This window comes from Crocodylus siamensis, chromosome 1 (assembly GCF_052110815.1).
Source record: "Crocodylus siamensis isolate JL-2025a chromosome 1, ASM5211081v1, whole genome shotgun sequence".
NCBI lineage: Eukaryota > Metazoa > Chordata > Crocodylia > Crocodylidae > Crocodylus > Crocodylus siamensis.
Genome location: NC_143395.1, coordinates 209355281 through 209382790, shown reverse-complemented (window position 1 = coordinate 209382790; position 27510 = coordinate 209355281). Strand labels below are relative to the sequence as shown.

Here is a 27510-nt window from a genome sequence, read left to right as displayed (position 1 = left end):
ACAGTATAGTAACTCCTGAAATTGTTCTAAGCCAGTCCTTGGTGCTGGTAAAGAGCTGAGATTTTGGTGATTGCAGCTATTGCTGTAATAAATCCTATGAGTCTCAGAGCACCCAAACTCAAGTGCTGACATTAAACATCTGAGTTCTAAAAGCTCTATTTTGAAGTAGCTATTTGGGAAACTTTTGACCAGATGATTCCAAACTTGCACCTCAAAGAATACCAAGGGCCAAAATCTCTTCACGTCGTTTTTTAAAATACTTTCATTGGAGCTTTTTGTTCAAGAACTGATTTTTTTTCAGTCTTTAGTGCCACCAACTGTTCCTTTATATCATAACCTGCCCTTAGGTAAAATCTGCAAAAGGAACCTCTTTACAGACTCAGCAGAGAGCAGTAACGTGCACACCAGACGTTTCCAAACCTCGAGAAGTTACTGAACAACTTGCCTGCTTACAGATGTGGGGGGAATAAAACCCCAAACCGGTGCTTTACTTTAAACTTGGCACATTCCTGTGCTGAGCCCAGCCTGTTAGTTGCACCTGGCTTTCCCAACATCTATAGAGATTGAGTGCTTTAGTGGATTGAATCAGCTTTAGCTAAAAGCGCCAAAAAGCCCTGCTGAAGCGCCCAATCTATACAGATGCTATGGAGCCAAGTCAAAGTAATGTGCTGCTGCTTCTGCTGCATGTTCCCCCGTATCCCCTCCCCCCACCCCCCCATCTGTCAGTGCCTCTAGTTACTCAGTAGTGTTTGGGTTCAAGGACTATGTCTGTTGTCGTAAACCCCAAAGCGACTGTGAGCTGGATTTCTCTGCAGTTGGTTGCCATAGAGCAATGTACCAGGCTTGAGGTGCATGGGCTTTCTGGTGCATAAATCAGTTACTTTCTCCAGGGTGTATGCCAACTGTGTGCCACTGTACAAAGCCAGAGCTCTCTTAGAACATTACTACTTTCAGTGGTGCTTTGTGGTGATTGAGGTTATATAGCGGAGAATAGGTGCTGGAGTGATTTGTGTTTAGTCACCTGTGTTGCCAAGGAAACTGGCTGCAGTGGTTTTTGCATGTGCTAAAAATTTTTCGGAGTACGCATTCATTTCTGGACAGGAGCCATATCAAGCCTAGAATCTATGAATTTGGGAAGGGGCTGAGGACTTAGGCAGTGCCCAAGTCCACAATGAGGGAATGCCCTTTTTTTTTTTTTTTGCATGTTGTTGGAAATTTTTGCTACCATGCCTTTCTGGCTATCCAGTAGATCCAAAAGGATTCCAAGGCTACAAACTGACTGCAGAAACTTGAATGAGAAAGTCCCTGACTTTGGGAGATGTGCAAGCCAAGGATAGCTATTTGCTGTTTTCACCTTTTGCTGCCAGCAGCATCATCTCTGCTTTGCAAGCTGCACTTCATGCTGGCGCTCAATTGACTAGTCATGAGTAACGTGAGAGGACTGTGCTTATGATGAATAGTGCTAATGAATAATGAGCTAATATTGGTCAGATGGTACTTCTTCCACTATATAGACCAAGCATGACAACTTATCAGTGATAAGCTTTTGCTATCCTTGATTTTAATGCATATGGATCTTGTGTGCAGTGTGATGTCAAAGTCCTAGGGTTTTGTTTTGTCTGTGGATTGCACTGGATTTGAATCAAGCTGCCTAGATTTCATCATCTTTCTGGTTGCTGGCTGCTGTTTTCTCAAATTTTCCCTATTGTCTTGGGAAAGTTGAGGATCAGCTTAATTGACACTGAAAAGCAGTGGAGCAGTGTCTCAAGTCCCCCATCACAACAAAGACCTGGAGATACTTTAGTTGCACAGTGTATGGTCAGATTGACATCTTGGTCCTCTGTGCGTCTGTGGGAGGGGAAGGCAAAGCTGGTTGAGGTCTGCTCCAAAACAGACACAATTGTCTGCCTTTTTTAAAGGTGCAAGCAGTAGATTGAAATTATTGCTCCCAGGAATACTGATGACAGCAAATCACACTAAAAATTGATTCTTGGGTGGTGTATGGGCAAACCTTGTGTGGGGCAAATGTGGTTTTTAAATCAGTATAAAATTATACAGTCACAGGAGCTAAAAGATCTGCTATCACTTAGTAAGACTGGCTTAGCACTGTTCACACAAACCATTACTTAGGCTGCTTTTGTACCAGTGGGGAGACAGGTGGAAGCAGGCCTGGGCAGAGCATGGCAGGGTGCCCTCAAGGGACATGTTTGTCCTGACCATTTGGTGTGTGGCCTGCATCTCTATGAATGTACACAGGGAGAGGAGATGACCAAAGTCATGGAACTAATCAAGTGCTTGTGCCTGTTTAAATGCATGTAAAAATAAAGATGTTCTGCACAAGAGAACAAGATGTGCAGTTACACACGTGGTGTTGTGGGGGAGCTTCATATGTGCTGTGACAATGTGCAAGTTAAAAGTGCAGAGGGGGAGGGGGGGAAAAGTTGGAATTTCCTATGCAGCTGAGGCATTGCTTGCTTGTCAGGAACGAAAACCTAGGCCTCTACTACAGATGTTTCCAATAAGTTCAGTATGATGGAGGGTAGAATTAGTTACACCAGACAGTGGAGATCAGCCTGAACCAGAGCTCTTTTCAGCATATCACGTCTGATATGTATCAGGTGGAAACCCATCCTTTCTATATGTAGCTGTATATTTTGCTTCAAGCTACTTCTGTTTTAGCATTGGTGATGTGATACCACTGTGGAGACCACAGTGTCTGATGTAGGTAGGTTCTCTTATCCCACCGTTCCAAATAGGAACTTTACTACCTGCCTCTGGAACACCCCAACTCTGGGGAAGGAAGCGATGAATTTTGCATTCACATAAGGAGACCAAGGGAGGTACACTAGAATTACTGGATTTGGGATTGGGCCAGGGCATGTCAGCTAGCACCTTGCTTCCTGTGAGGAGTGCCATTAGCCTATAGTGCCTATACAGGCAGTCCTTGGACTTGCGACACAATTGGTTCCTGAAAACCACGTCTTGAGTCAAAACGTTGTAACTCGGAACCAGTTTTCTCATAAGAAACAATGTTATAAATGAACCAAGGCCTGATACCCTATTTTCACCAGAAATACCCCAGAATTTTTGTACTTGATCAATTATAGATGAGTATGAGTATACGTTCATATATTTATATTGTAAATAGGAATAATATTGATTTAGAGAGACTTCTTTGAGGTGACTTTGCTGGACTTTTTGAAGGGCTCTTGGTTGGAATTTTTGAGGGGTTCTCAGCTGGAGTATTCTCAGGAGTCTTAGCTACAGGTTTTTCTGGAGTCTTGTCTGCTTTCTTAAAGAAAGTGTCCAAGGAAGTTTGGACAGATGTTTTCCAGGGAGATGAGTGACACAGTGAACTTGTTCGCTGGCATGGCATTGCATCAGATCAAACGTTGTAAGTCGAAACTGCTGTTGTAAAGTTGAAACTGTCAATTTATGAACATTATAAGTGCAAAACGTTGCAAGTCAAAGCATTGTAAGTTGAGGGCTGCCTGTATATGACCTTGGTTCACATTTCCAGAGGTGGTGCCTATGCACTACGGTACTGTGCTATAGGCATTCCCCAGTGGTTTCCCAGTGAGCTCTGAGGAAAGAGTACCCTTGGCCTCTCCTCAGTCGCATCACCTGCATTTTTCCTTGGTGGCCTTACCTCAAGTACTGATCTGGCCAAAACCCTGGAGTTATAGGATCATAGGAAAATAGGGCTGGAAGAGACCTCACAAGTTTACCTAGTCCAGTCCTTGCTCAAGGCATAATCCACCTGACTAAACCATCACAAACAAGTGTTTGTCCAACCTGATCTTAAAACATTTCCAGGGATGGAGATTCCACAATTTCTCTAGGTAGCCTGTTCCAGTGCTTGGCTACCTTCATAGTTAGAAAGTTCTTCCTAATCTCCAACCTAAATTTCCACTGCTGCATCTTGAGGCCATTGCTCTTAGTCATGGTCCCCTATTGCCCCAGAAAAATGTCCATCTCCATCCTCTCTATATTTGTTTTTCAGGTATTTGAAGACTTATAAAATCCCCCCTCAGTATTTTCTTCTCCATACATAATAAGTCTAGCTCTTTCTGCCTTTCCTCCTAAATCTTGCTTCCCAGGCCACTATTCATCATGTATCTGTTGTATTGCTCTGAACCAAACTCTTTTCAATCTGTCCATATCTTTCCTGAAGTATGGAGCCTAAAACTGGACACAGTACTTTAGGTTAGACCTCACCAGTCCTGAATAGGGCAGAAGAATCACGTCCCTTGATTTGCAAGTGACATTCTTGTTAATACAGCCCTGTCTGCTGGTGACTTTTTTTTTTGCAACAAGAGCACACTGTTGGCTTATATTCAGGTTACAGTCTACTGTAACCCCCAGTACTGCAGCCTAGCTAGTTATTCCCCAATCTCTGTGCATGCAACTATTCTGTCCCAACTACAAGACTTTGCACTTGTCCATTTTGAATCTTGTTAGTTGAAAACAATTTTTCAAGTCTATGCATGCCATTCTGGATTTGTCCCGAGGCCACTTCCTCACAGTCATCTTTGAGAGCTCTTCCCTCCTACCCTTTCTCACCGAACACTCTCAGAATTAGTCTGTAATGTTGCAGTTTTCTCCTTGACATTCCTCTAGAATGGGGGTTTTTCTGCTAAGAAAAGAAGAAGTAAGTCAGTGGGGCAGTTAGGGATGTTAAAATTCATTGTGTATATTTTTAATGGTATTTTACACAGTTGGGTAGTCTTCATCTCCTCCCCCCTATGTCATTCTTCTTTTATGGTGGGGGAGGGGATTTTGGCAGACAGCACCCAGTGCCTTTTGGGTGCTACTGGAGTGCATATAATACTGCTTATAAAACAGACAGAAAATGGTACCTGCCCAGGGCTTTCCCTTTCTGCTCTCCCTGGTTGCTAGGGCAGCATTACTCAGAGGTTCAGCTGTGTCATTTTCCGTTCCTAAAGGGCAATCGCACTGTTAAGTGACGTCCATTGATGTTTTGAGACCTGTAAACTGGGATTAGGTTTTCTCCCGTGGTTGGCAATGACTGTTGACTTCTGCGAGATCAGTGCAGTGCCAGAAGGAACTGCTGGCTCCAATGTAAACAGCAAGTAGTTGAGCCAAGGACATAACAGCAGCTTTTATGACCTTCTGGTGTTATGCAGCCATGTAAGCTGGACTCAGGAAAGTTGCCATTCTGTGGCTGTGGTATTATTATTATCATTGTTGTTGTTGTTGTTTTGTTTTATTTTTTGTGGGCTACTAAGTATGCGTCTGAGATTCTTGCTTTAGTGCATAGGGGATTGGAAACATCTTAATATACTGGGCAGGTGGGAATTCACTGGGGTAGAGTCTTTGTCCTGGTAATCTCTCAGCCAGGTTTGATAAGAAGTTTGCATCCTCTTTTGTTTCTGGGAACAATGTTGGATTCAGGAGCATATGTGACAGTCTTCAGAAGCTGCCAAACTTTTCCTGGTCTCTTTCCCATGTCCCAGGAGTAGACACAAGAAGTTTAAGATGGTAACAATTCATTCAGCATCAGCAGCTGCATACTCCATGTGGTCCCACACTTACAGTGTGATAAGCTCGAGACTGAAGATGCTCAGGGAAGATGTTCCATTTAGAAATTAAGGGGAGTTTATCCTGAAAAATGTAATGAAATATTGGCAAACTTGCATCAAAATTAGTTGCCTGTTAAATTCTTTGTTACTGTGTGCACAGGCCTTAATCTCTCTCTGTCACAATAATTTAATAACAGGTCGGGCCCAGACGCATGCTAGGCATGCCAAACATACGGTCCATGGAGCTGCTCTGTTCAGCCCACTGGACTACCAGTAGGCCACCAGGAAGTTGGGGAGCATGGCCTTCCATAGAATCTGGGGCCCTTAGGCCCTGGTGGACATGGAAATCAGCGGCAGGAGGGTGAGTGAAAGCTGATGGTTCTGATCGCCAGTGTCACACCCTCACATTCCTGGCCACTGGCTTCCTGCTGTGTGCTTTGGACTGGAGCCAGATCCGGTACTGGTGCCACAGCACAGGGCATGCAGTGGCAGTAGCTGCACGTTGGACCTGGGGTATGCAGTAGCAGCTCTGGCTCTGGCATGGGGCACGTGGTGACGGCTGGAGCTGCCACTGTCTGCCCTGGGTCAGTGCCAGAGCTGCCGTCACCTCCGCCACCACCATGTACTCTGGGAAGGAAGTGTGGATCTGCCACTGCTCTGTGTTCTAGGTTGGAGATGGAGCTGAAGTCATCTCTGCTGCTTGCTTTTGCCCCCGGTTGGATCTAGCCCAGGAACACAAGGTGAGTTTGCTCCTGGTTTAGTCCCTTTCAGCAACAGCTAAACTGCCACAGTGTAGCTTTCATTTAGCTTTCATCCTTTTGTGTCCATGCAAACAACTAAGTCTCTCATCCAGGTATTCGTCATTTTGTGTCTTGGCTTTTGCACCCATGTCTTTCTCTGGTCTTGACAAATGTGATCTTGCCCAGTTCATGTCCCTCCAGAGTGCTGCTGGAACATCATTTGCTCAGTCTATGCTTTGACCATGTCACCTTGCTCTTTGATTCCGTCCGTGAGCGCCCTCTTTTCTGTTCCATCAAACGTAAGCCACGTGCTTTTATTTTGAAGACCTTTCACAGCCTTTGCCTGCCCAGTCACATCTATGTCACTGTTGAGAAGCTTATTTTAGCCCTTGGTGCTTTGCTTTACTGCCCACTTCTCAGCTATTTGAACAAGCACCTTCATGCTTTCCCCTGTGCTGCACTTCATTCTTGAGAGGCAGTCCTTGCTATAATATCAGTACAGGCACTTCACTGTTCTTCTTAAAATTTTCCTTCGACAGGATGCCTGCAAAAACTTGACAGTGGTTATGTTAATGATGAGACAGCTGCTATTCTGCTGAATAATGTTGTTTGTGTTCATGTTTCTTGTCTTGTACTTGCATTCTAAGTTCTTTGAGGAAGGAGCTATCTCTAAAGTGTGTGTGTGCATGCGTGTGCATGTGTGCATGCATATGTTTGTGCACAGAACCACACAGTGTGGCAGTCTAGTCCAGTTGTTGTCAACCTTGTTAGACTCACAGCACTTCTCTGAAAATGCCAGCACTCTAGTTTTCACTTATTTTTTTACTACAGAAAAATAACAGCAATTCTTCTGTTGGAAGGAACCTGGAAAAACTGCAGCAGATCAGAATGTTTTTAACATGGATTCCTGTTTGAAATCTCTGGTTTTATCTTGTGAGTCATGTTTGCACACTTTAGAGTGCTAACATTATACGACACCCTGTAGCATCCTTAATCACTATGACTAGAGCTCTTGGGGTGCTATGGTATGCTTAGGCTTGGCAGGATTCAATTTTTATTGGTAAACAGTAAACATTGATTTAATTACTCACAGACCTATGATTTTTTTTTCCATTGTTCATAATCAAAATATATAGAAAGGGGACCTAAGAAAACTGATGGCTGATGGAGTGTGTGACGACAGGAGGGAGCAGTTCTACAGAACTGTGCTGACTGTAATTGGACTGCAACTCTCAGAAACTTCAGGGGACTGGGAACAAAGGAAGCGGAAGTGACTAAATGGATAAGGGAGCTATGGGCAAGTGGAATGGGACTGATGGCAGCTCTACGGTGCAGCTGGCAGCAGTCGTACAGTAGTGGTGTTTATTGTGATAGGTGGTTAAACTGCACCACAATAATAGTATGCTGTCATTAATAAATTGTCTGCCCCCACACCTGTAATTTTGTGCAATCCTGAAAAGTTAAAATGATAAAAATCAAAATAAATGCTTAAAAATAAACATTGATATTATCCATCAACATTATAAAAATCAAATTCTGCAAGCCTAAGTATACTACTAGTTGTTATTTAAGGAATGCAAGATCCATTCTGGACATGTAAGTAATGCTCAGTGTTTTTGGGATTTTTTTAATTGATTTGATCTTTCTCACAATGACCTGTGGTTCAGTGTCAGTATAAGTTTGAAGCCCAGTAGTGGGTGGTTTTTTTTTTTTCTGTTTTCTAGCTGGGAGTCTCTTTTTCAAGTTGTAGAAAGCTCTGAATTCTAGCCATGAAAGGCCACAAGATGTCAGACTTCAAACTGCTACTGTCCCACGCTAAGCATTACTTGTTTGTGGGCCTTGGAGGAAGAGAAGAATGCCAAATCTAGATGAAAGAAAGTTGTATCTTTTTTTAAATAGCTTTTATAAAAGCACCTATTAGAAACTGTTTACTATCCAGTTAGAAATTTCTTGGGAAGGTATAATGTAGTTTATGCAGTTAAAACCAGTTATAAGTTTTGGTTATCACCATGGATATATTTAAGTTGTAATAGCTAGTTTATTATGCAGTAAGGTCCAGAGGACTCTATAGGAGTCCCATTGTGCTGTACAAATTTGCTTGTGTCTGTGCTAAGGGTGCCTGCTTGTGTTTGTGAACATTCTAATATTATAAAAGCCATAACAGCTGTTATGCTGAATTGCTGTTATTTTATAAGTCTGTCTGTCTGTCTGTCTGTCCATAATGCTTTATTCGCACACTGATTGGTTTTTTGCATCAGCCGGTCAGAGTGCAAATATAGAATTCGGACAGGAGGTGGCGGTGTAGTGGAGTTTTGATGGTGGGGACACAAGGGACAGAGCAGGGGGGAAAGGCCAGTTCCCTGCTCCCTGGAGGCAGCAAATAGGGGTGGGGGTCAGAGGTCAGCACTGCTGGCCTTGCCCCCTCTCTCTTCTGCGCTGCTCCTGCCCGATGTGGGGGAGGGGAGCAGCGGGCCTGGGCTGATGTGGTGGGGTGGGGAGGAGCAGGCCCAAAGTTGGGGGCAGAAGCCAGCCTGTCATGGTGGTGGGGGATGGGACTCTGGGGAGCAGCAGACTTGGCCTGATGCGGGGGAGAAGACGGGGGCTGGGAGGAGCAGGCCCAGCTCTGAAACAGCAGCAGGGAGGGTGGGGAGGCGCACCTGACCCCAAAACAGTGTCTGGGAAGGTGGGGAGAGGGGGACCAGCTGGGCCTGGCCTGGCTTCAAAATGGAGGGTATGGGTGGGGGGGACGTGCTGGGCCCAGCCTGGCCCAGAAATGGCAGTGGGGAGTTTGGGAAGGGTGGGCCCAGCCCCCAAACTTTGGGGGGGGGGGGGCCAGGCCCACAACAGCAGCAGGGAGGGTGTAGGGGTCAGGCCTGACCCTGCGGTGCAGTGGGGGAAAGGGGGAGCAGGCCCAGCCCTGAAGGTGGGGGGGAGCTGGACATAGGCCTCTGTCCCCGCCTGCACCCCTCTTCTGTCATTCTTGATGGGCAATTGGCTAGTTTTTGGATAATGTTTAAATATGTACCTGGTATGCATGCAGAAACAGGCTTACAACTGGAGGGAAGCATTTGGGACTGAAAGGAAAGCTTGAGAGGCTCATGTAAGAAGTGGAGACCTGCCAGCTCTGTGTTAACAACTGGGTCATTGAAGCAGTTGGGTTGAATTGGAGCCATCTGAACTATAGTATTTTTTACGTACAATATGCAGTTTCCCCCTTAAACCAGTTTTCCCCCCCAACCCTCCTTGGGGTTTTTGCATTAAGTGGGGTAGCTGATTTTTTTCCCCCCCAAATTAGGAGCACTGTGCTTTGATTCCTGCTCCACAATGCAGCCGATGTTGTGCTAATATTCAGGCAGCTAAGGGAGTCAGTTGACTTGAAGGTTCCTTGGTCTTCACTGAACAGGTGTTAATATTCATGACTTTTTTAATGGTCTTGATGCTCCACCAATCAAGCCAACCCTTTTCAGGGCAGTTTTGCTGTGTGCTAGCTGCTCCTAGTCTCTACTCCTGTTTCACAGCCTAGAGACCCTTTAGTTCTATTCAGAATCATAAATCTACCCCTGGAGAGCAGTCTCCAGCAACAGCTGGGTTTCAAGCTTTAGTTAAGTAGGAAAGGGATGGTGAGTAACCTGAAGATTAGGCCACATCCCTGCTGTATGCAGCCATAATGCTGGAAAAATCTTTTTTTCTTCATTTTTTGCCTTTCAAAAGCAAGGTGCACTTATATTCCAGGGTGTGTGTAAATGAGAAAATATAGTACGTGTATGTCTAGAGAGGGCTAAGGTTCTCTTTCTTATGCTTGAGCATCTTGTGGTACCCTTTTAGGGCAGTGGTCAGTAACCTTTTTAGGCTGCGAGTCAGTGATCCAGTTCAGGTCACTGGCAAGACAGGTGGGCACTAGGACCAAGCCACAGCTGGTGGTTTTCTCCCTGTAGGCACAAGGAGAGCAGCTACTGCTGAAGACCTCCACCACCAAATGAACTTCAAAGCCTTATATCCGCTGGCTGGATCAGATGACTCTATGGGTTGCAAGTTAGTAAGCCCTGTTTTGGGGCAGGATGTGGAGTGCTCATTAGGAAACATTACCTTAACTATGGCTTTCCTGGTGCTTTGTTTTGATGTGGTAATGGTCATGCTCACACTGTTTTGGGATATTTGCAGAGAGGCTTTGATTTCCATGGTATAGCATCTCAGCCTCCAAATTTAGTCTCTTATCTTTAACCTACCCTGCGAAACATTCTGTGAGAGAGTTTAAACCTTTTCAAAATGACTCTGAGACTGGGGGGCAGTGGACTCTGGGACTGGATCCTTTTGGTCCAGGATCATGCCTGTTGGACCTTTAAATCTGCTGTCTTGTGAAGCAGGGTATGGTGGTTCTCACTGAGTCAGGGAGGTGGGTGAAGTGAGGTGGAGATAATTGGAAACAGCAAACATGTATTGTTCCAGATGCTGGGTAACTGAAGCTTGCTCATCAGCAGTTTGTAGTTCAAATGTTAATCCATGAAATGCACAACAACCTTCAGACGCATGCATCTGCGATGTGTGCTCACTGCACAGGAATTCTGCATAGATGTTGTCAAATGCTGAACTATTGGCCATATCAGGGGGCCAACTTGTGGCATGTGTGTGTGCAGTACACATAAGACTGGGGAGGGCAGAGGCAGCACAATGACAGATAGAACAGGAATCAGAAAACAGAGCAGTGGATCAGAGGCACATTGCAAGGAGGAGAAAGCCGAGTAGCAGATAGGACAGGGGAAGGGGATTGGAGTGGCCCTGAGCAGGGGTGCTAATCTGTGGCATTCCTGCCAAAAATATTGCCCCCCACTGAGCCATATCCTAGATTTCATGGCTGAAGTGCCCTTCTGGGCCACATACCAGGCCTATGTGTGGAGCAGGACTTTCATCCCAAGCAGCCAACCTTGCTCTGATTAGACCCTGGAAGCTGGCAGGAATAGAAATGTGAGCAAACTGGTGACTTATTGATGGAACTGCCACTATCTTTGGTAGTATCATCTCATGGATTTTGCATGTGCGTGCTTCCCAACACTTTGTAGAAAAGATTTACAGCAGCGTGGAAGATCTGGGAAATGTTTCTAGAAGTAACCGCAGCCATTTCATTTCTATTTCCACCACTTACCATCATGGACTTTATGATTCTTCAGTCTGGTGAAGTGATGACAGGGATCCTGGTTTTGTCTGTTTAAAAAGGACAAATTCTCTGATAAAAATAGCAAATTCTCTGATTAAAAGCCCCAAAACCTGCACTTTTCTGCGATTTAAAGTGAGACCCCCAAAGTTAAATAGATAGATAATATATCAGTTGAGAACAATGTTTTATTGATACATTTACAAGTTTTAAGCAATTTGGAAGCCTACCAGTGCCTCAATCATAATAATAAAACAAGTTCTAAATATCTGTAAATTTTGACATTTGATTTGGGGGTTTTTATCATGGAAAATCAGCGCTCCCCCTGCCCCCTTTGCTCACCAAGACATAGGTCCAGCTGCAGCTGTTCCCCCCACCCCATTGTTTTGTGGTGCTGCTGAGCAGCCCTGATGTGCCGGTGCCCTCCCTGTGCCCGTGCTGTTACCTCTTACTCCCAAGCCACAGCCCCTCAGCTCTATTACTGCACCTCACTCTCAACCCACAATCTCCTGGCTCTGCTGGTACACCTCACTCCAAACCCACAGCCCCCTGGCCAGCCCAATGCCCACAGACACCAGTATGTGAGGAAGGGAGTGGGTATGTGGGGAAGGCATAGGGGGGAGCTTGTGCCCCCCAAGATTTCTGTGCTTACAATGGGGCTTCAGCCAAGCTAGACCAGCTCCAGGTAGGAGCCGCCTCCATGATCCAGAGGGCGGGACCTGGCCCTGGAGGGAGTGCTGTACCATCAAGGTTAGGTACGGAAGTGACAGTGCTGGTGGTGCAGACTTGTCCCCCCTGCTCCTGTGGGGCACAGAAGTCTCAGGGGACCCCCCCCTTTCCTGCCACATGGCCTCTACCTCTACCCATGTACCCCCGTTGGGCTGGTGCCCCTCTAGCGCAACCTGAAGCCTGTGCCCCTTCCTATATAGACTTTCCTGGAGTGAGCTGTGGGAGCTGCTCTCCACCACTGCCTTGATGCCATGTGCATGTGTGCATGCACATGAACATGGCGCCCCCTGCCTGATTGCCCTCCTGCCCCCTGCAGCCCCTTGTAGGCTAGAACTTGGCCAGCCTGCAAAGGGAAACCTGCTGTTTCCCACATTTTTCCTCTTTAAAGGGAAAAAATCCTTGAATTTCTCCTTTAAAAGAGAATGTTGTGTTTTTCTGCAACAAACAAAAAAACCTGGATCCCTGGTGATGAAGCAGGGGCATAATGACCATGAGAAGTGGCACCAGGAGGGTGGCAATGGGCAGATAAGCTGCTGTGAAAATTGAAAATGGTGAGAGTATTGGCATCTGGAGGCTGCTCTGGAGCCTGTCTGGGGAGAATTCTGAAGGGCTGCAAGCTGAACAGGATGGCTGCTACCATCCCTAAGCTGCACACTTTCTGAAAAGAGCAAAGTTATTTTTAAAAAAAAATCTTTACTTGCCTGGCTCTGAAGAATCTCATTAAGTTAGCCACAGCTACTCGGGAGCATGCCTGCATCCAGTCAGAGATGTGGCTGCTCCACTCCTTTTTGTGGGGGCCTAATTTTGAAGTCTGTTAGTGATTTGCTCTGTCAGAATTAACCATTTTGCTGACTGGAATACATAGGATTGGATGGGTAGGTGAATACTGATGGCCATCTCCTCATCCCCCACCTGCTTGTGCGCTAAGGTACATTTGAACTCAAGTTAGGTGGCTAAATCTGTCCTGGGTAGATCAAGTGTTTGTACTAACGGCTGAATTGCTTGCCAGTGGTTGTAACAGTGTTAAACACTGCAGGCTGTTAATGTGCCTGTCAGTATTTGTTCTGGCTATGTGGCTGCAGTGCACAGTTGTGTAAATGGTAAAACAAATTCTAGCTATGATGGGGCTTCTAGTGCGCACCCTGTGCTGCTCTCCCTTTTGTGTGAGGTGCGCTCAGCCCTGTTCTCAGTGGTGATGCGGTTGGCCAGCAGTCCCAGTGACAGGGAGCTGAATTGTCAGGGTGAAGGAAGCTCATTGGAATTCAGGTGCAGTAGCTGAGCCTTTTCTTTCCCTGGAAAAGTAGGTCAGGGGAATGCATCTGCCTGTCAGGAAAGTTGGGGGAGAAAAAAACGGGGATTTGTTGGAGGAACAGCCGCCCAGCAAAATCCACTTTCTGTCCGTCTCTCTGTTCAAGGGATTTATAGTTTGAATGTAAATCACAAGGCTTTGTATAGAAGTAGCAGCATCTGATGGAGAGAGAATGATTGTGCAGCTTTAAGTACATACTGGGAGTCAGGATTCATGGGTCCTCTTCATTGACTTGTTATGTGACTTTGAGCAGCGTGCTTCACCTCACTGGACCACCTTCTCATCTGACAGTGCAGATAACACCCACGCAGTTGCCAGTGGCATAGGCTTTGGAGATCCTGGCAAAGAGGGCTGTAGCCCCATTAGTTGTTACTGTGGAGTAGGAGGTGGCAGACTGGGGAGTGAAAATTGGCTCCAAACTGTTTAGAACTGCCACTTGCTGCAGTTGCAAGTGAGAGAGGGAAGTCCAACCAAGTGTTTCCTGCTAACTGTGGGTACGGCTGAAACTGCCTGAGCTGTTGTGTGTATGCATATATTTTCTTATGCGAGTGTATGAGGCAGGGGTGGGGAGAGGCTGGGGGTTTGGAACTGGGGCCTAGATTAGGAGGTGGGTTTCAGCAATCTCATCTCAAAACAGTGCCTTACACCTGAGGAAAAAGAATTGCATAACTGAGGAAGTGGTTCTCCACTAGACTAGAGTCTGTGGGTAGGCCCACACTAGAGTAGCTAGGAGACTTCAAAAGTTAATTCTCTTGCTGGCTGGTAGCTTCTGTGTAGCCAGTGCTTCTGCTCATATCCCATGGTGCCTCTTGTTAGGAGCATCTGCTTCAGTCCCTAGTGGAGTCCCTGTGGGAAACTGGTGTTGTTCTATTAGTGTGACTCTGAAGAGCTCTAGGGGTGTTATTTCTCCCCATAAGGCCTAATTGTTGCCTCCTTAGAGCAAGAATAATGTGAAGGGCAAATATTCTTGGGGTCTGTCTTTGTATCTATGTAAGTTGGTTTGCTTTTGACATGATCAACAGCCAAGCCAACCAAGACTGGGCTTCTTGGTTGCCAGAGGAAATAGTGATCTGCAAGAGATTCCCCAAATGCACTGTATTGTTAGCTTGGCTTTTTTTAACTTTTGTGAGAGAGTTTAGTTTTTAGGAACAGCTGATCTGACAAATCTTACAAATTTATTTACAGACAAAGTGAGCAAAACTTGAAAGCATTGCCTACTGTTACTTGAAAAAATGGTTCAGTAACTTGATTTCTAACTTGGAAGCTGTATACCAAAAAAGCCAGTCTGCTCTGAAATGTTGAGTTTGAGATGCTGGTGGGAGTCTGAGTCTAGACATAGCTTCAAAACCATTGCCATGAGGACTTGGAAAATGGAAATGAGCTGTCCGTTTTCTAGTGTCCATTGCCTGTCCTCTGCAAAGCTGATTCCACAAAGTTATTTTGCAGGGTATTTTGTGAACGAAAATTGGCAGATCTAAGAAAAATCTTGCTTAGATGCAATGAGATTGAGGTGTGTATTAAAAACTGTACCAAGCCAAAAGTAGTTAGCCAAACAAAACTTAATGTTTTAGTCAGCCTAAATACAAAGGCCTGGATGTATAGTTGCCCAGATCAGTAGATTCCAGAAATTCAAACGCCTTGTATCAAAAGAACCAAACGAGCATTGGGCTTTAGTTTCATCCCTTGCCCTTTCAATCAATGACAGGAAAAGTGTTCTGATTGTAGAGGTTTTCTGTCAAAACTGGGTTAGATACATCCCTGGCGTAAGTCCATTGGATAGAGGAATCAGAATATGAAACTTACGCTTAGGACCCAAAGCCACTGCGCCCCTCTGCTGCGCCTCACTTATTCCTTAGATTTTTAAAATCTCTCTGTTATGGAAAAACTTCAGGTATATTTCTAGAGGGATACAACTGTCCCAGCCATGCAGTCTGTTCAATAAAAAGATATCATCCAGAAGAATTCTTGCTTCTTAAAAGGAACATTTTTCAGCCACACAGATTCCTCATTCTCCTTCGGAGCCTTCCAGCATTTATGTGTAGTTCATTGCCCCATACTCTTTGGGTAAGATCATTAAGGAAGAGTCTCATGTGATCTCCATGTTCCTTTCCTATTGCTCCCTCAGGCTGTCACCCTTGTTTCACAGCATCTCTGACAAGAAAGGAGCAACATCTTCCTTGTTATTTTTCTTCCCTTTAGCCCCTCTACCAATTCTCTGTCCTCTACCTCTTTCTCCTTGGGTTTCTTTCCCTCCCAATACAAATGGGCATTCATTTTCTGCAATAGTTAAAGCTGCCCTTGACCCTTCCTCTCCTCAAGCTATTGCCTTGTTTCTAGACTCCCTGAATATGCTATGAGCTACTGTTCCCTGCAGTGCTGCACTGCCAGCACCATTCTCCTCCCTCTTCGGTCTGTGCCCCTCTGCATGTGCTCTTTCCAAGATGTCTGCCAGTCAGTCTAGAGCTCTAGCCTCATTCTCCTCAGACCACCCTCTGCCTTTGGCACCATTGATTGTGCTCTAGGAATTTTGGCCTCTTCTTGCTTTGATGGATTTGTCTCATTCTAGTTCACCTGTAAGCTGTCAGATCTTCCTACAGTGGGTCCATGTGTGAGGTTCCTCCTTCCCCTTTTTCATTGATGATCTCCATTGTACCATCCCAGGCATCCTACCATCTCTCTTCCTGTTACATCCTATCCCTGGGTGATGCTGGCCACAGATATGGCTTCACTTGATATCTTAGTGCTGGTGACTTGCATATTGACCTCCGCATTCAGACCTGTGTCTGTGGCCACTACAGTCCAGGTGATGATCTCAAGCCCATTAAAAATTTTTTGCTGCAATGCATCTCTTTCTTGCCCATTGCTCTGATTATCACCCACTTCCTAAGCTCTTTTACTACTTTCCCCTTCTTCACTGTCCCAAATACAAGCTTCTTCACTTGACTTTTAAAGCATTTTATTGTTTAGCTGTACTTTCCCTTGCCATCCTGTTAGGTTGATGCTGGCATAGCAGAAGAGGCTGCAGCTTATGCCAGTTTTGATCTCCCACTTGGGTGCACCTATGGGAGAAGCAGATATTTTTTTCCTCCCACACTACTACAGTTATGTTGGAAACCCTCAGTGCTACTGCCCTCTCCTCCTCCTAATCTTTCCTTTAAAATTCACCTCTACAACACTGCCTTCAGTAGAAAGTCATTTCATAATAGCTAAGCAAAAGGCCATTTATGGCCATTGCTACCAGTTAGTTCATTACCCCAAAAGAGAGCAAGTCTCAGTTGAAACATTGTATTGCTGTTCTTCTGTCATCTGTTTCCCCCCGCCCTTCACTTGTTTGTCTCGCCTACCAGTTGCAGGCCCACTGGGAAATTATCTTGGGTGCTTGGTGATTGTATGTGGGCACCCCATTAGCTTAGCTTGGATATGAACATCCCTACTTCAAAGCCCTACTCCCATTCTCATTCATGCTGTTTCTGCATTTGCCCTTGTGTGTCTTCGAGCCATAACTCATGTTTTTTGTGCCTGAGATTCTGCCCGTCAACTGCAGGAGAACTAGGGGAAGGTACTGGAAGACTCAGAGCTCAAGTGTTTTGGCTTGCATCTTCACAATGAAGTGAAGATGCCAAGTCCCAGTGCCTTCCCCTGAATCCTTCTGTTACCTGCAGCCTCTGGCTGTCAAGGACACAGGGAAGGGAATTCTAGGCAGAGTCTGTCACAGCCCCAACCCATGCCTTCTGCCACACAAATTAGGGCTGTTAATGACAGTGTGTCTCTTATGTGACTTAATGTATTTACTTGCATCCAAGGCAAGTCCTTTTGGGGAGAGAGGCCCCTTGTCTTGGATTTAAATAGGAGGTGGCAGGGGGTGGGCAGCTGCTGCAGCTCCAACTCCAGCTCTGGCCCCAACTTGGGGTCGGAGCCAGAGCCACAGCTGCTGCCTGCCCCTCTGCTGCCTCTATGCCTCTGCCTCCTACTCCTGCCTCTTGCCTCACACTTACCCTTGCTCTAGTTCTAGCAGGGCTCCAGCCCCGCCCCAGCCTTGGGCATGGAGCACATGTTTGCTCCAGCCTGGTAACAGCCAATTGTAACATGTTGGGGTCCCAGGGGTGGCCATGACGCCCCCTGGTGGCTCTGCGATAGTGCCCTACTCTACCCTGTGATGCCTTCCTGTTTTGTCTTGATGGTATTTATAAAATATGGAGAGGCTGCCCACAGGCCTTTGCTAGGCCTCAGTCTGACTGTCCCAGACCCCTGATTGGGCCTCTGTAGTAAACTGTGCCTGGCAGGGCACCCAAAGCCTGAAGGGCTAATTGTGTTGCTCCTAATCCTTCCCTTTACCACACCCCATGCCTGCAGGTGTTACAGGTATGTTGTCCCTCTGTTAGGGCTTTGGCCTCTTCCTCTTTAATTTAGTTAGGCCTTCTAGCCTAGGCCCACTGAATTGGACCTGGCTTTGTGTCACTAACTTCATTTGTCACTTCCAGTCACCGGGCCCCTGGGGTGTCTGCCAGGCTGCAAGTCTGTGTGTGGCTGTGCCCTCTCTGGTGCCAGGCCCCCGGTCCATGTGCTTGAGCCTGCCCTTGGCAGGGCTCAAGGAGGTCAAGTGCCTCCTGGGCACTAATGAGGCCTCCTTACCTCCCCTTCCAGCCTCATCCCAAACCACTGATCGAAACAGTAACATAAATCATGAGCCCCTGGGCTATAACAAACAATAAGGTAGCAGCCCTCAGTCCCTTTAAGAGGGCAAATCTTTACACCAAGTATAGCATGCCTCCTAGCCAGAGTATCTCACAAGTCCCCTGAGCCTTCCTGCTCTTGTAGGCGGCAAAACGGTCAGCCCAGCATCCCTGGGTGGGTCCCCTGGGCAGGAGCTCCTTTCCCTGCAGAAACCAGGGAGAGATTCACCTGCTAGCCCCAGCCTTGGGCTTATATGCTGCCAGGGCCCTGCCTATATCTGGTCAGGTGACTGCCTGGGTTGGCAGCTAACTGCCTCCTTAGCCCTGCTGCCCCCTGCCTAGCCTGCAGAGCTCCCTAGCTGGGTTGCTTTTCTTCTTAAAGGAGCAGAGAGCCCCAGGCTCCTTAAAGGAACAAAGTGCCCCAGGCTCTCTGTTGTACTAATGCTGTGGCAGCAGCTGTGGAGATGGGATAGAACAGGGGTATGGGGGAGAGGACAGAGGAGCAGGGGCTGGGAGAGGGATCAGGCACCTGAGAAGGCCAGGTGCTGGGGAGGAGCAGACAGTAGAGGAGGATGAGCTGGGGGAAAGGGACAGGTAGGGGTACGCTGGTAAAGATTTTCTTGGCTGATACTGATGGCCGATTATTAACCAGCCATATCAGCTGATACCAATTCAATAGCTGATGTACAGGAATGCAGCCTACCACATTAGAGAACAGTTCCCTCCATCACTGTGGGGGCTTTGATCTGCTCCCCCATACCGCTTCCCCCCCCCCCCGACTTAGCCAGTGGACACGGCTCTCCAAGATGCCCTGTTGCATTCCTGGCTGCATGTTGCAACTGTGCACATATACACAGCATTGATCAGTGACATTATCAGGTACACTGGCCAAAAGAAGCTGATTGCCAATAATGTTAATTTTCCTTTTATCAGCGTTGATCTAATTAGCATGACTAATATATTAGTGCACCTCTGGTGGCAGGGGGTCAAGCTGCTCGACTCCCCTACTACTTGCTCGTCCCACCACCAATCTTTCTGCTGCTGCTTTACCCACTTCAGCAGTGGGGTGGGGAGGAAGGGGAACGAATTGAAGACAACCTTCCAGTAATTTAGATTCTGGATCTGGAAAATTATAACAAATTTATAAATTTTCCATGTATACAGTCTAATTAGAAGGAGGTCATATTAAATTCAAAGTTGCCTTGGATTTGGGTAAATGTGGTATATTGAGCTATATTTGAATGGAAATTTGAGTTCAATTAAAATGCTCAAAATTGGCATTTTAAAATTGTTTTCAGTTCAGTAAAGCTACTTTAAATGTACTGATGTGTACAAAAAATAAAAAGCATATCAAAACATTTTGCAGGAAAACATGGATTTATTAAACAAGGGAGGTATTTATAGTCAGTGTATTGAATCATAGCAAAGTAGGGACATTATAGGATTTTTAGAACTGGTAGATCTCTATCCCCTGGCACCACATAGTTTCATAGTTTCTAGGGTCGGAAGGGACCTGAGCAGATCATCTAGTCCGACCCCCTGCCATGGCAGGAAAGAATACTGGGGTCAAACGACCCCAGCAAAATGTTCATCTAACCTCCTCTTAAAAACCCCCAGGGTAGAAGTCTGCACCACTTCTCTTGGAAGTTGGTTCCAGACCCTAGCCGCCCTGACCGTGAAGTAGCGCCTCCTGATATCTAACCTAAACCTACCCTCTGCCAGCTTCTGACCGTTATTCCTGGTCACTCCTGGCGGTGCTCGGGGGAACAGTGACTCCCCCCAATGCCTGCTGATCCCCCCTGACTAGTTTATAACAGCCCACAAGATCCCCCCTCAGCCTTCTCTTTTGGAGGCTGAACAGGTTCAGGTCCCGTAGCCTCTCCTCATAGGGCTTGCCCTGTTGTCCCCTGATCATGCGAGTGGCCCTCCTCTGGACCCTCTCCATGCTGTCGACATCCCTCTTGAAGTGTGGCGCCCAGAACTGGACGCAGTACTCCAACTGTGGCCGGACCAGTGCCTCGTAGGGGGGGAGGATCACCTCCTTGGACCTGCTCGAGATGCATCTGTGGATGCATGACAAGGTGTGGTTGGCCTTCCTAACTGCCTCCCCACACTGCTGGCCCATGTTCATCTTGGAGTCGGTGATGACCCCCAGATCCTTTTCCGCCTCCGTGCTGACAAGAGGGGAGTTCCCTAAACTGCAGGTATGGTGCCGGTTGTTCCTCTCGAGGTGCATCACCTTGCACTTGTCTGTGTTGAAACCCATCCTATTCTCATCTGCCCACCCCTGTAACCTGTCAAGGTCTGATTGTAGCCTGTTGCATCCTTCCAGTGTGCCCACGTCCCCCCACATCTTAGTGTCATCAGCAAATTTGAACAGGGTGCTACTTACCCCCTCGTCCAAGTCACTGATGAAGATGTTGAACAGTGCGGGCCCAAGGACTGAGCCCTGGGGGACCCCACTGCCCACGTCCTTCCAGGTTGAGAAGGACCCATGCACTACCACCCTCTGGGTGCGGCCCTCCAGCCAGTTGGCAACCCATTTGACTGTGTGGGTGTCTACATCACAGCCCCCCAGTTTCTTAATGAGAACGGGGTGAGAGACAGTGACGAAAGCCTTCTGGAAGTCCAGGAAGACTATATCCACTGCTACCCCTGCATCTAATGATCTGGTCGTAAAAGGCCGCCAGGTTGGTCTGACAGGACCTGCCACTGATGAACCCATGTTGGTTGCCCCTAAGCATGCAGTCCCCTGCTGACCCCTCCTGGATGTGTGCCAGCATAATTTTCTCGAACAGTTTGCCTAGGATCAAGGTAAAACTAACTGGCCTATAGTTTCCTGGGTCCTCCTTCCTGCCTTTTTTGAAGATGGGGACCAGGTTGGCCCTCTTCCAGTCTTCCGGTACCTCACCAGAGCACCACGAGTGCTCGTAATGCCGTGCCAGGGGACTTGCAATGACCTCGGTCGGTTCCTTTAGAACTCTAGGGTGGAGATCATCCGGACCGGCTGACTTGAATACGTCCAACCCTTCCAGAAGCTCCCTAACTAAATCCTCGCTAACCCGTGGCCCAGGTGTGCCTCCCCCAGGGCCCGAGGTGGGCCCAGCAGGGAGGTGGCTGTTCTGGTCCCCACTTAAGAAGACAGAGGCAAAGAAATCATTGAACATGTTAGCTTTGCCGTCTGGTGTGATGACCAAGTTTCCCATCGCGTCCTGCAACAGCCCCACATTACCCGGGACCTTCTTTTTACTCCCTATGTATTTAAAAAAGGACTTCTTATTGTCCTTAATCTGGGAAGCTAGTCCCAGTTCCATCTCTGCCTTGGCCTTCCTAACTACCCCCTTACACTCCCAAGCAACTACAGAATAGTCCTCCCTGGTGATGACCCCTTCTTTCCATTGGGTGTAAGCCTCCTTTTTAGCAAGGAGACATTCCCGGATGCTTTTGGTGAGCCATGGAGGCTTGTGTGCTCTCCTGCTCCCTTTGATTCTTGCTGGCATTACCTTCCTTTGGGCTTAGAGGATCGTCTCCTTAAGGAGCGACCACTCTCCTTAGACACCTTGCTCTCCTCTGGGACCTCAGCGCTTCTCCAACTATCCTCCTTAGCTCGTTGAAGTTTGCCCTCCTAAAATCTAGGGCTGCTGCCTTACTGCAGGCCCTTGCCACCTTGCGCTGGATGGTGCATTCCAGCAGGCGATGATCACTGTCGCCCAGGTGGTCGAGCACCCGCAGCCCCCTCACCAGGTCATCACCCATGGCCAGCACTAGGTCTAACAAGGCATCTCCCCTGTGCACCTCCTGGGTTAGATGGAGGTCCTGCACTCTGGCCAAGAACCTACGTGAGCGTCCAGACCTGGCTGACTCTTCTTCCCAGCAGATGTCCGGGAAGTTCAGGTCCCCCATGACTACCACATCCTTAGACTTCACTACCTCCATGAGCTGACCCAAGAATTCCTGGTCAAGCTCTTCTCCCTGGTTGGGAGGTCTGTAGTAGGCTCCCACTGTTAAGTCTCTTTTCCCTCGACTGCCTTGTACTCTAACCCAAAGCACTTCAGAGTGCCCCTCCCCTGACTCCTTGCTAATTAACGAGGATGTGTATTCCTCCTTAATATAGAGTGCCACACCCCCACCTCTCTTTCCAATCCTGTCCCTTCTGTACAGCCTATAGCCCTTGACATTCACCGCCCAATCATGCATTGCATCCCACCACGTTTCCGTAATCCCCACTATGTCCGGGCTGGTGTCAGCCAGCAGGAGGGTGAAAAACATCTTTATTCATAAATTGGAAGTGGAAAACAAGCTTTTCTGTTGTGTTTTTTCTTCCTATTTCCAGTCAGTTGCTCAGCTCTGAAAGAAAAAACAGTTGCAATAAAATGAAGAAGCTACTCTTTCCACCTGTAGAAGTAGCTACTTCTGTCAAAAGTTTAGCATTATAACAAGCTTTTTCCAGATGCTTAGCCAATGACTTTCCCTAGTTAGGTGGCTTTGACTTTTTTTTAAAACTTTGACACATGTACTGTGCGTTATTTTTTAATATAAATTAAATAATGCTATACTGAATGAAGGCCTAAATATTAGTTGCCTTAGTGTCACATTTTAATTTTAAATGTTTTTTTCAAAAATAAACTCTATTTAAATAATTTTTGTCCTCCCTGAGGTGTAGGGTGGCTTTGTTTTCATAACCGCACACATTCTTATTCTGGAGGAGGGTTGTTATAGAGCAGATTAAATAGGAAAGCCTTTTACAGTGTTCCTTATGTCTCTCATTCTAAAGTTTTAATGAAACTCTAACAGAGTGTGGGCCAAGCACCGAGAGAGATGAAGAATGAGTTTATCATCCTGGATGAATAGCCAGCTTTGTATATGCATCAGATTGCACAGCTGCCTGAAAAGCATTCGTTGTAAGACAGTGGGGAAAGAATGCAGCTTCTGAGTTGTGTGCAGGACAATATGTACTTTAAGACTGCAGTGCCCCAAAAAGCCCAGGAGGTAGAACAATGACCCACTAATGACAAATCTGAGAGTGTGGATTCCAAAGGTAGGTACCGTGCCCCTAGGATTTGCTTATGTAGGGCAGATGGTTCTACTCTTGTTCCTTCCTGCTCTTTAGAAGTGGCGCTTCTTGTCCATGGCTGTCAGAAAATGCTCCTTTGTTCTATTTTTTCTGTTCCTGATGCTCTTTCATCCCCGCCCTACCTGCCTTCCTGATATTTCATCTCTTCTGGTCTTATACCGCAATAGTTTGTATGAACAGTGCTAAAAGGAGTACACTGTAGAAGATGCCGTATAAGAAAGCTACTCATACTAACGCAGGTTGCACAACATACCGTTCCCTGTAGGGGAGAGTGCCTGGTTGCCCACGTTAGTGTGTGATAAAGCATTTATTAGCCTTCTATACTGCTCATTTTACAAGTAATAGATTTTGTCTCCATACAACATGTTCTGATTTATTGAAACCTGGGTTAGATGTAGCAAATACGTGACAAACAAGACTCGGTGGTGACTGCAGGACAATAGAGAACTGCATTGTAGGCTTCCTGACTTTTGGGGTTTTTTTCTTTTACTTCTAACCAGGATAGAACACAGTCATGAGAACAGTGTCCAGTCTCCCCCAGCATTCCCTTCATCAGGGGATCTTCTCATTTCCTCACATATACGGTTCCTACACAGGAACTGTATGAGAAGTCCTGCTTACATGTAAACTATTTCCCTGCTTTTCACTGGTGTCGAGGTAGTTTATAGGCATATATTACAGTAAACGTTATTGTTTACATTTGCTGCTGTAGTCATGTCACTCCTCCCTATTGTCCAATTTTTACCATATGTCAAAATCTTTGACTGTTCAGGCTACAGTGTATGTGCTCAGTAACTGTTTCACCTACCACTTCATCCTAGGGGTGCACCAATAAAGATTTTCTTAGCCGACACCAATGGCGGATTATTAATGAGCCATATTGGCCAATAGCTGATTTACAGGAATGCAGCCTGGCAGCCCGGAGAGCAGAGTCTGGCCAGTACATCTGTGGGGAAAAGGGGTGTGGGGGGCTAGAATGAGGCCCCCCACAGTGAGGGAAGGAGTAGGGTCGGGGCAGGGGCAGGTGTTGTCCAGCCAGGGCAGTGAATGTGACCCCACCGGGAATGGGATGAAGCCATTGGCAGCTCATCTGGGGGGTGGGAAAGGGGGGCAGCTCCCCATTGCTGTGTGCATCCCTGGGTGGGGAGGCATGGGGGACATGTGCCCCCCAGATTTCTGTGTGGGGTGAGGGCAGACTGCCCACGGGCTCAGGGCCAGAGGCAGCACCAGCCTCTTCTTGGTGGGGGTGCTGGGGCTGTGCTAGGGCTGGGTGAGGGTGGGGCAGGTGGCAGCGGATCTTGGGCAGGTGACTACGGGGGGTGGGGAGCTGCAGGTTGGGCTACGGCCACCCCAAAATTCCTTGTAGCCACCCCACATCCACTCTTCCCAGCTCTGCCACCACCCGCCCCTCCCCTGCCCCCCTTGAGCACAGCCCCGGCCCAACCCCCCGCGGGAAAGAGGTCAGTGTAACCCCTGGCCCCGACCCTGTGGCAGGCAGCCCACCCTCGCCCTGCATACAAATCGGGGAGGGGCACATGCCCCCCATGCCTCTTCCAGGGGTGTGCTCAGTGGTGGGGAGCTGCCCCCACCCCCATCCCTCTCGCACCCTCTGGATGAGCTGCCCACGGCTTCTGGTCTTGGAGTCGCTTTCAACTCCCTGGCTAGGTAGTGCCTGCCCCTGCCCCACTCCCTCCCTCACTGTGGGGGCCTCAATCTGCACTCCCCCCTCCCCACCCCTTCCCCCCCACAGACTTACTAGCCAGACACTGCTCTCCAAGCTGCCTGGCTGCATTCCTGACCGTGTGCATGCTGAGGCTGTGCACATGTACATGGCATTTATCGGTGACATTATCAGCTATACCAGCTGAAAAAGCTAATTGCTAGTAATGTTAATGTCTTTTTATTGGTGCCAGTCTGATATGTGACCGATATATCGGTGCACCTTTACTTCATCCCAGAAATATTGAAGTCTTGTGGCTTGGAACTCCTAGTTAATCAGTGGACAAGTATTGCTTAATGAAGGAAACAGCCAGATTCAAGGCATGCAAGTGAAAAACTGAACTGTAATTTTGGGGAAATTATTGAATGTTTCTGTAGTACTTCAGTTTCTGTAGCTACAGTAGGGGCTTGGATTTTAGGAGGAATACCGTATAGTAAACTAAGGGTGCAGACAGATACAACAATTATAGCATTTTTAAGTAGATTTAACAGGCTTTAATGAGCAGGCAGATAATGTAAAGGGTTTAAGATTACAAATAAGCTGGAATCATATTGAAAGTAACTGGGCGACACAGTGAAAAGCTTCAAGTTAAGTTTGTCTTCCACATAAAGCTTGAGGGAGTTGGTCAGTCCACCAGTATCCTACAGTGCTTTGCCACTGCTGGACCGTGAGGTGACCCCTCTGTGACACACTCCTAATGTTAGGGCTTCTTGAAAACGGCACAAATTCTCTTGACCACTCACTCACCCCCCCCCCCCCCCCATGTGAATGACTTGCACCACAGGACTTCGGGTTTCATGGACCAGGAGGGCTGTGAGGATACTTTGGCCCAAGTCTTGGGCCAAGATGATGCTTTTTGGATCGCTGAGCTGGAAATGTATTAGCTCTCAGGGCAGGACAGCTCATATAGCACTGACATTGAAGAGGACCAGCCAACCCTGCCCAGGCTCCAGTCACCTGGAAGGAACGCATGGACACCTGGAAACCAAACCCATTGGTGAGTAGCACTCCTGCATTCTGGCAGCATCGCTAATCCATTTTCTTCAACTGGCCGCAGGGAGCCGGGGGTCAGGTGTGTGGAGCTGCTAATTGCTTTTGGCTCTGTTGAGGGGCAGCTTGCCCAGTTCTGTTGTTGAGAATGTCAGCTTCAGTTGCAGCCTGAGGGGTGCAGAAGCCACTTTGCACCTCTCCTCCTTATCCCTTTCATGTGTTAAAGGTGGGTATAATTGTGACCACTGGAAACTTCTCTCAGACTGTGAGGAGAGTCCAGGTCTTACAACCCACTGTAGTCTGCTGTTTGGAAAGTGCATTGTTAGTTTCAGTCACAGACTAAGGACTACACACTCAGTTTGTACTTCTCCCATTCAGCCCTTGCATGTGCTGAACAGTGGGGTAGGGAAGGGAATGTATTTGTGTGTAAGGAGGAGACAGGGAAATAACTCAGACTAGTCTGGAAATTTCTTGTAGGCCATTTAGAGACTGCTGTTTTGGGATTTCAGTGTCATTTGACAAGTCATCCATTTAGTGGCTGTTCACATTAACACTCCATTGCATTACTCCATTAAGGGGATAATACAGCCTGACCACCTCTTTGTTTTTGGGCAGCACGCCAACTGTGGCTCAGTGCTTTCTGGTCATATCCCATTCTCTGTCAGCCATTGTCCCTATTGGATCTAGGGCCTGTCAAGACCTTGGGAATTCATACCCCCACCCTGTCTTACCTCTCTTCTGTTACTGGACACCTCTGTGCAGAGGGGAGTGTAGATGCTTGTGACAAAGATATTGCTCTTTCTCCCTGCCCCCCTGGACAGATGCCAAGCACATATTCATACACACAGACCTGGCAAAGGGTCCCAGGGCCTCTGCAGATTTTCCTGAGACATTCCTTTGCCCTAGAACCCAGGAAGGCATACTGGGGGAGACCACCCCCAATATAGTTTTGTCAAAGTTGCCTTTGTATTAGCAAAAGCAGGAATGATTCAGCAAGGCAGCAGGATTGAAAGTTTGGAATTGTGACCAGGTGGCTTAAAACTTTTGGTAAATGCAGCCTGGACCCACAAGTTTTAACAGTTAGTAAAACTTTACCAAATCTGCCAGTCTTAAACACACACTGCATCATTTAGCCAGGGAAAATCTGAAGAACAGCAGGATTTGAAGTTTAAAGAAGAGAGCAGTAAACCAGTAGTTGGTGCTTTCATGCAGTTTGTGTGATGCAAGTAGTTTTGCAAAGATCAGGATGGTGGTGGGCAGTTGTTCAGATGTGACATACAGGTAAAAAGAGGGTTTGAGCTTCAGGAAGCTGTGGGCAGCAAATGGCAAAATGTTTCAGACTGTGAGGAAACCCTTTAAGGGGAACTTCAGAAAGGGGCAGGCAGCAAACAGCAGAATATTCCAGAAAGCCTTTCTCCCACTAGACCTCAAAATTATTGAGGTTTTTAGAAAGCTGGTTCATTCAAGGGAAAAATAAAGTGCCTTATTAGCACCAGGGTCAAGGTACACGTACTTCTTTGGGAGGTATTCTTGAAACCTGGTTGTGATATAAGAAGGTTGCCCCTGCATCTCATAGATTCCCC

The 27510-nt window shown here is 47.2% G+C and overlaps 1 protein-coding gene and 1 long non-coding RNA gene across 15 annotated transcripts in view; both read left to right on the top strand.

The window, feature by feature from the left end:
- Positions 1-27510, top strand: part of LOC149873982 (phosphofurin acidic cluster sorting protein 2-like) — a 205894-nt gene that overhangs the window by 63245 nt on the left and 115139 nt on the right. The gene's annotated exons all lie outside the window — the stretch shown is intronic.
- The window catches only part of LOC149873984 (uncharacterized), a 38865-nt gene that overhangs the window by 9925 nt on the left and 1430 nt on the right, over positions 1-27510 (top strand). The window contains exon 2 of the long non-coding RNA XR_016443194.1: positions 25722-25934. This is a non-coding gene — a long non-coding RNA (uncharacterized LOC149873984). The remainder of the gene's footprint in view (positions 1-25721; positions 25935-27510) is intronic.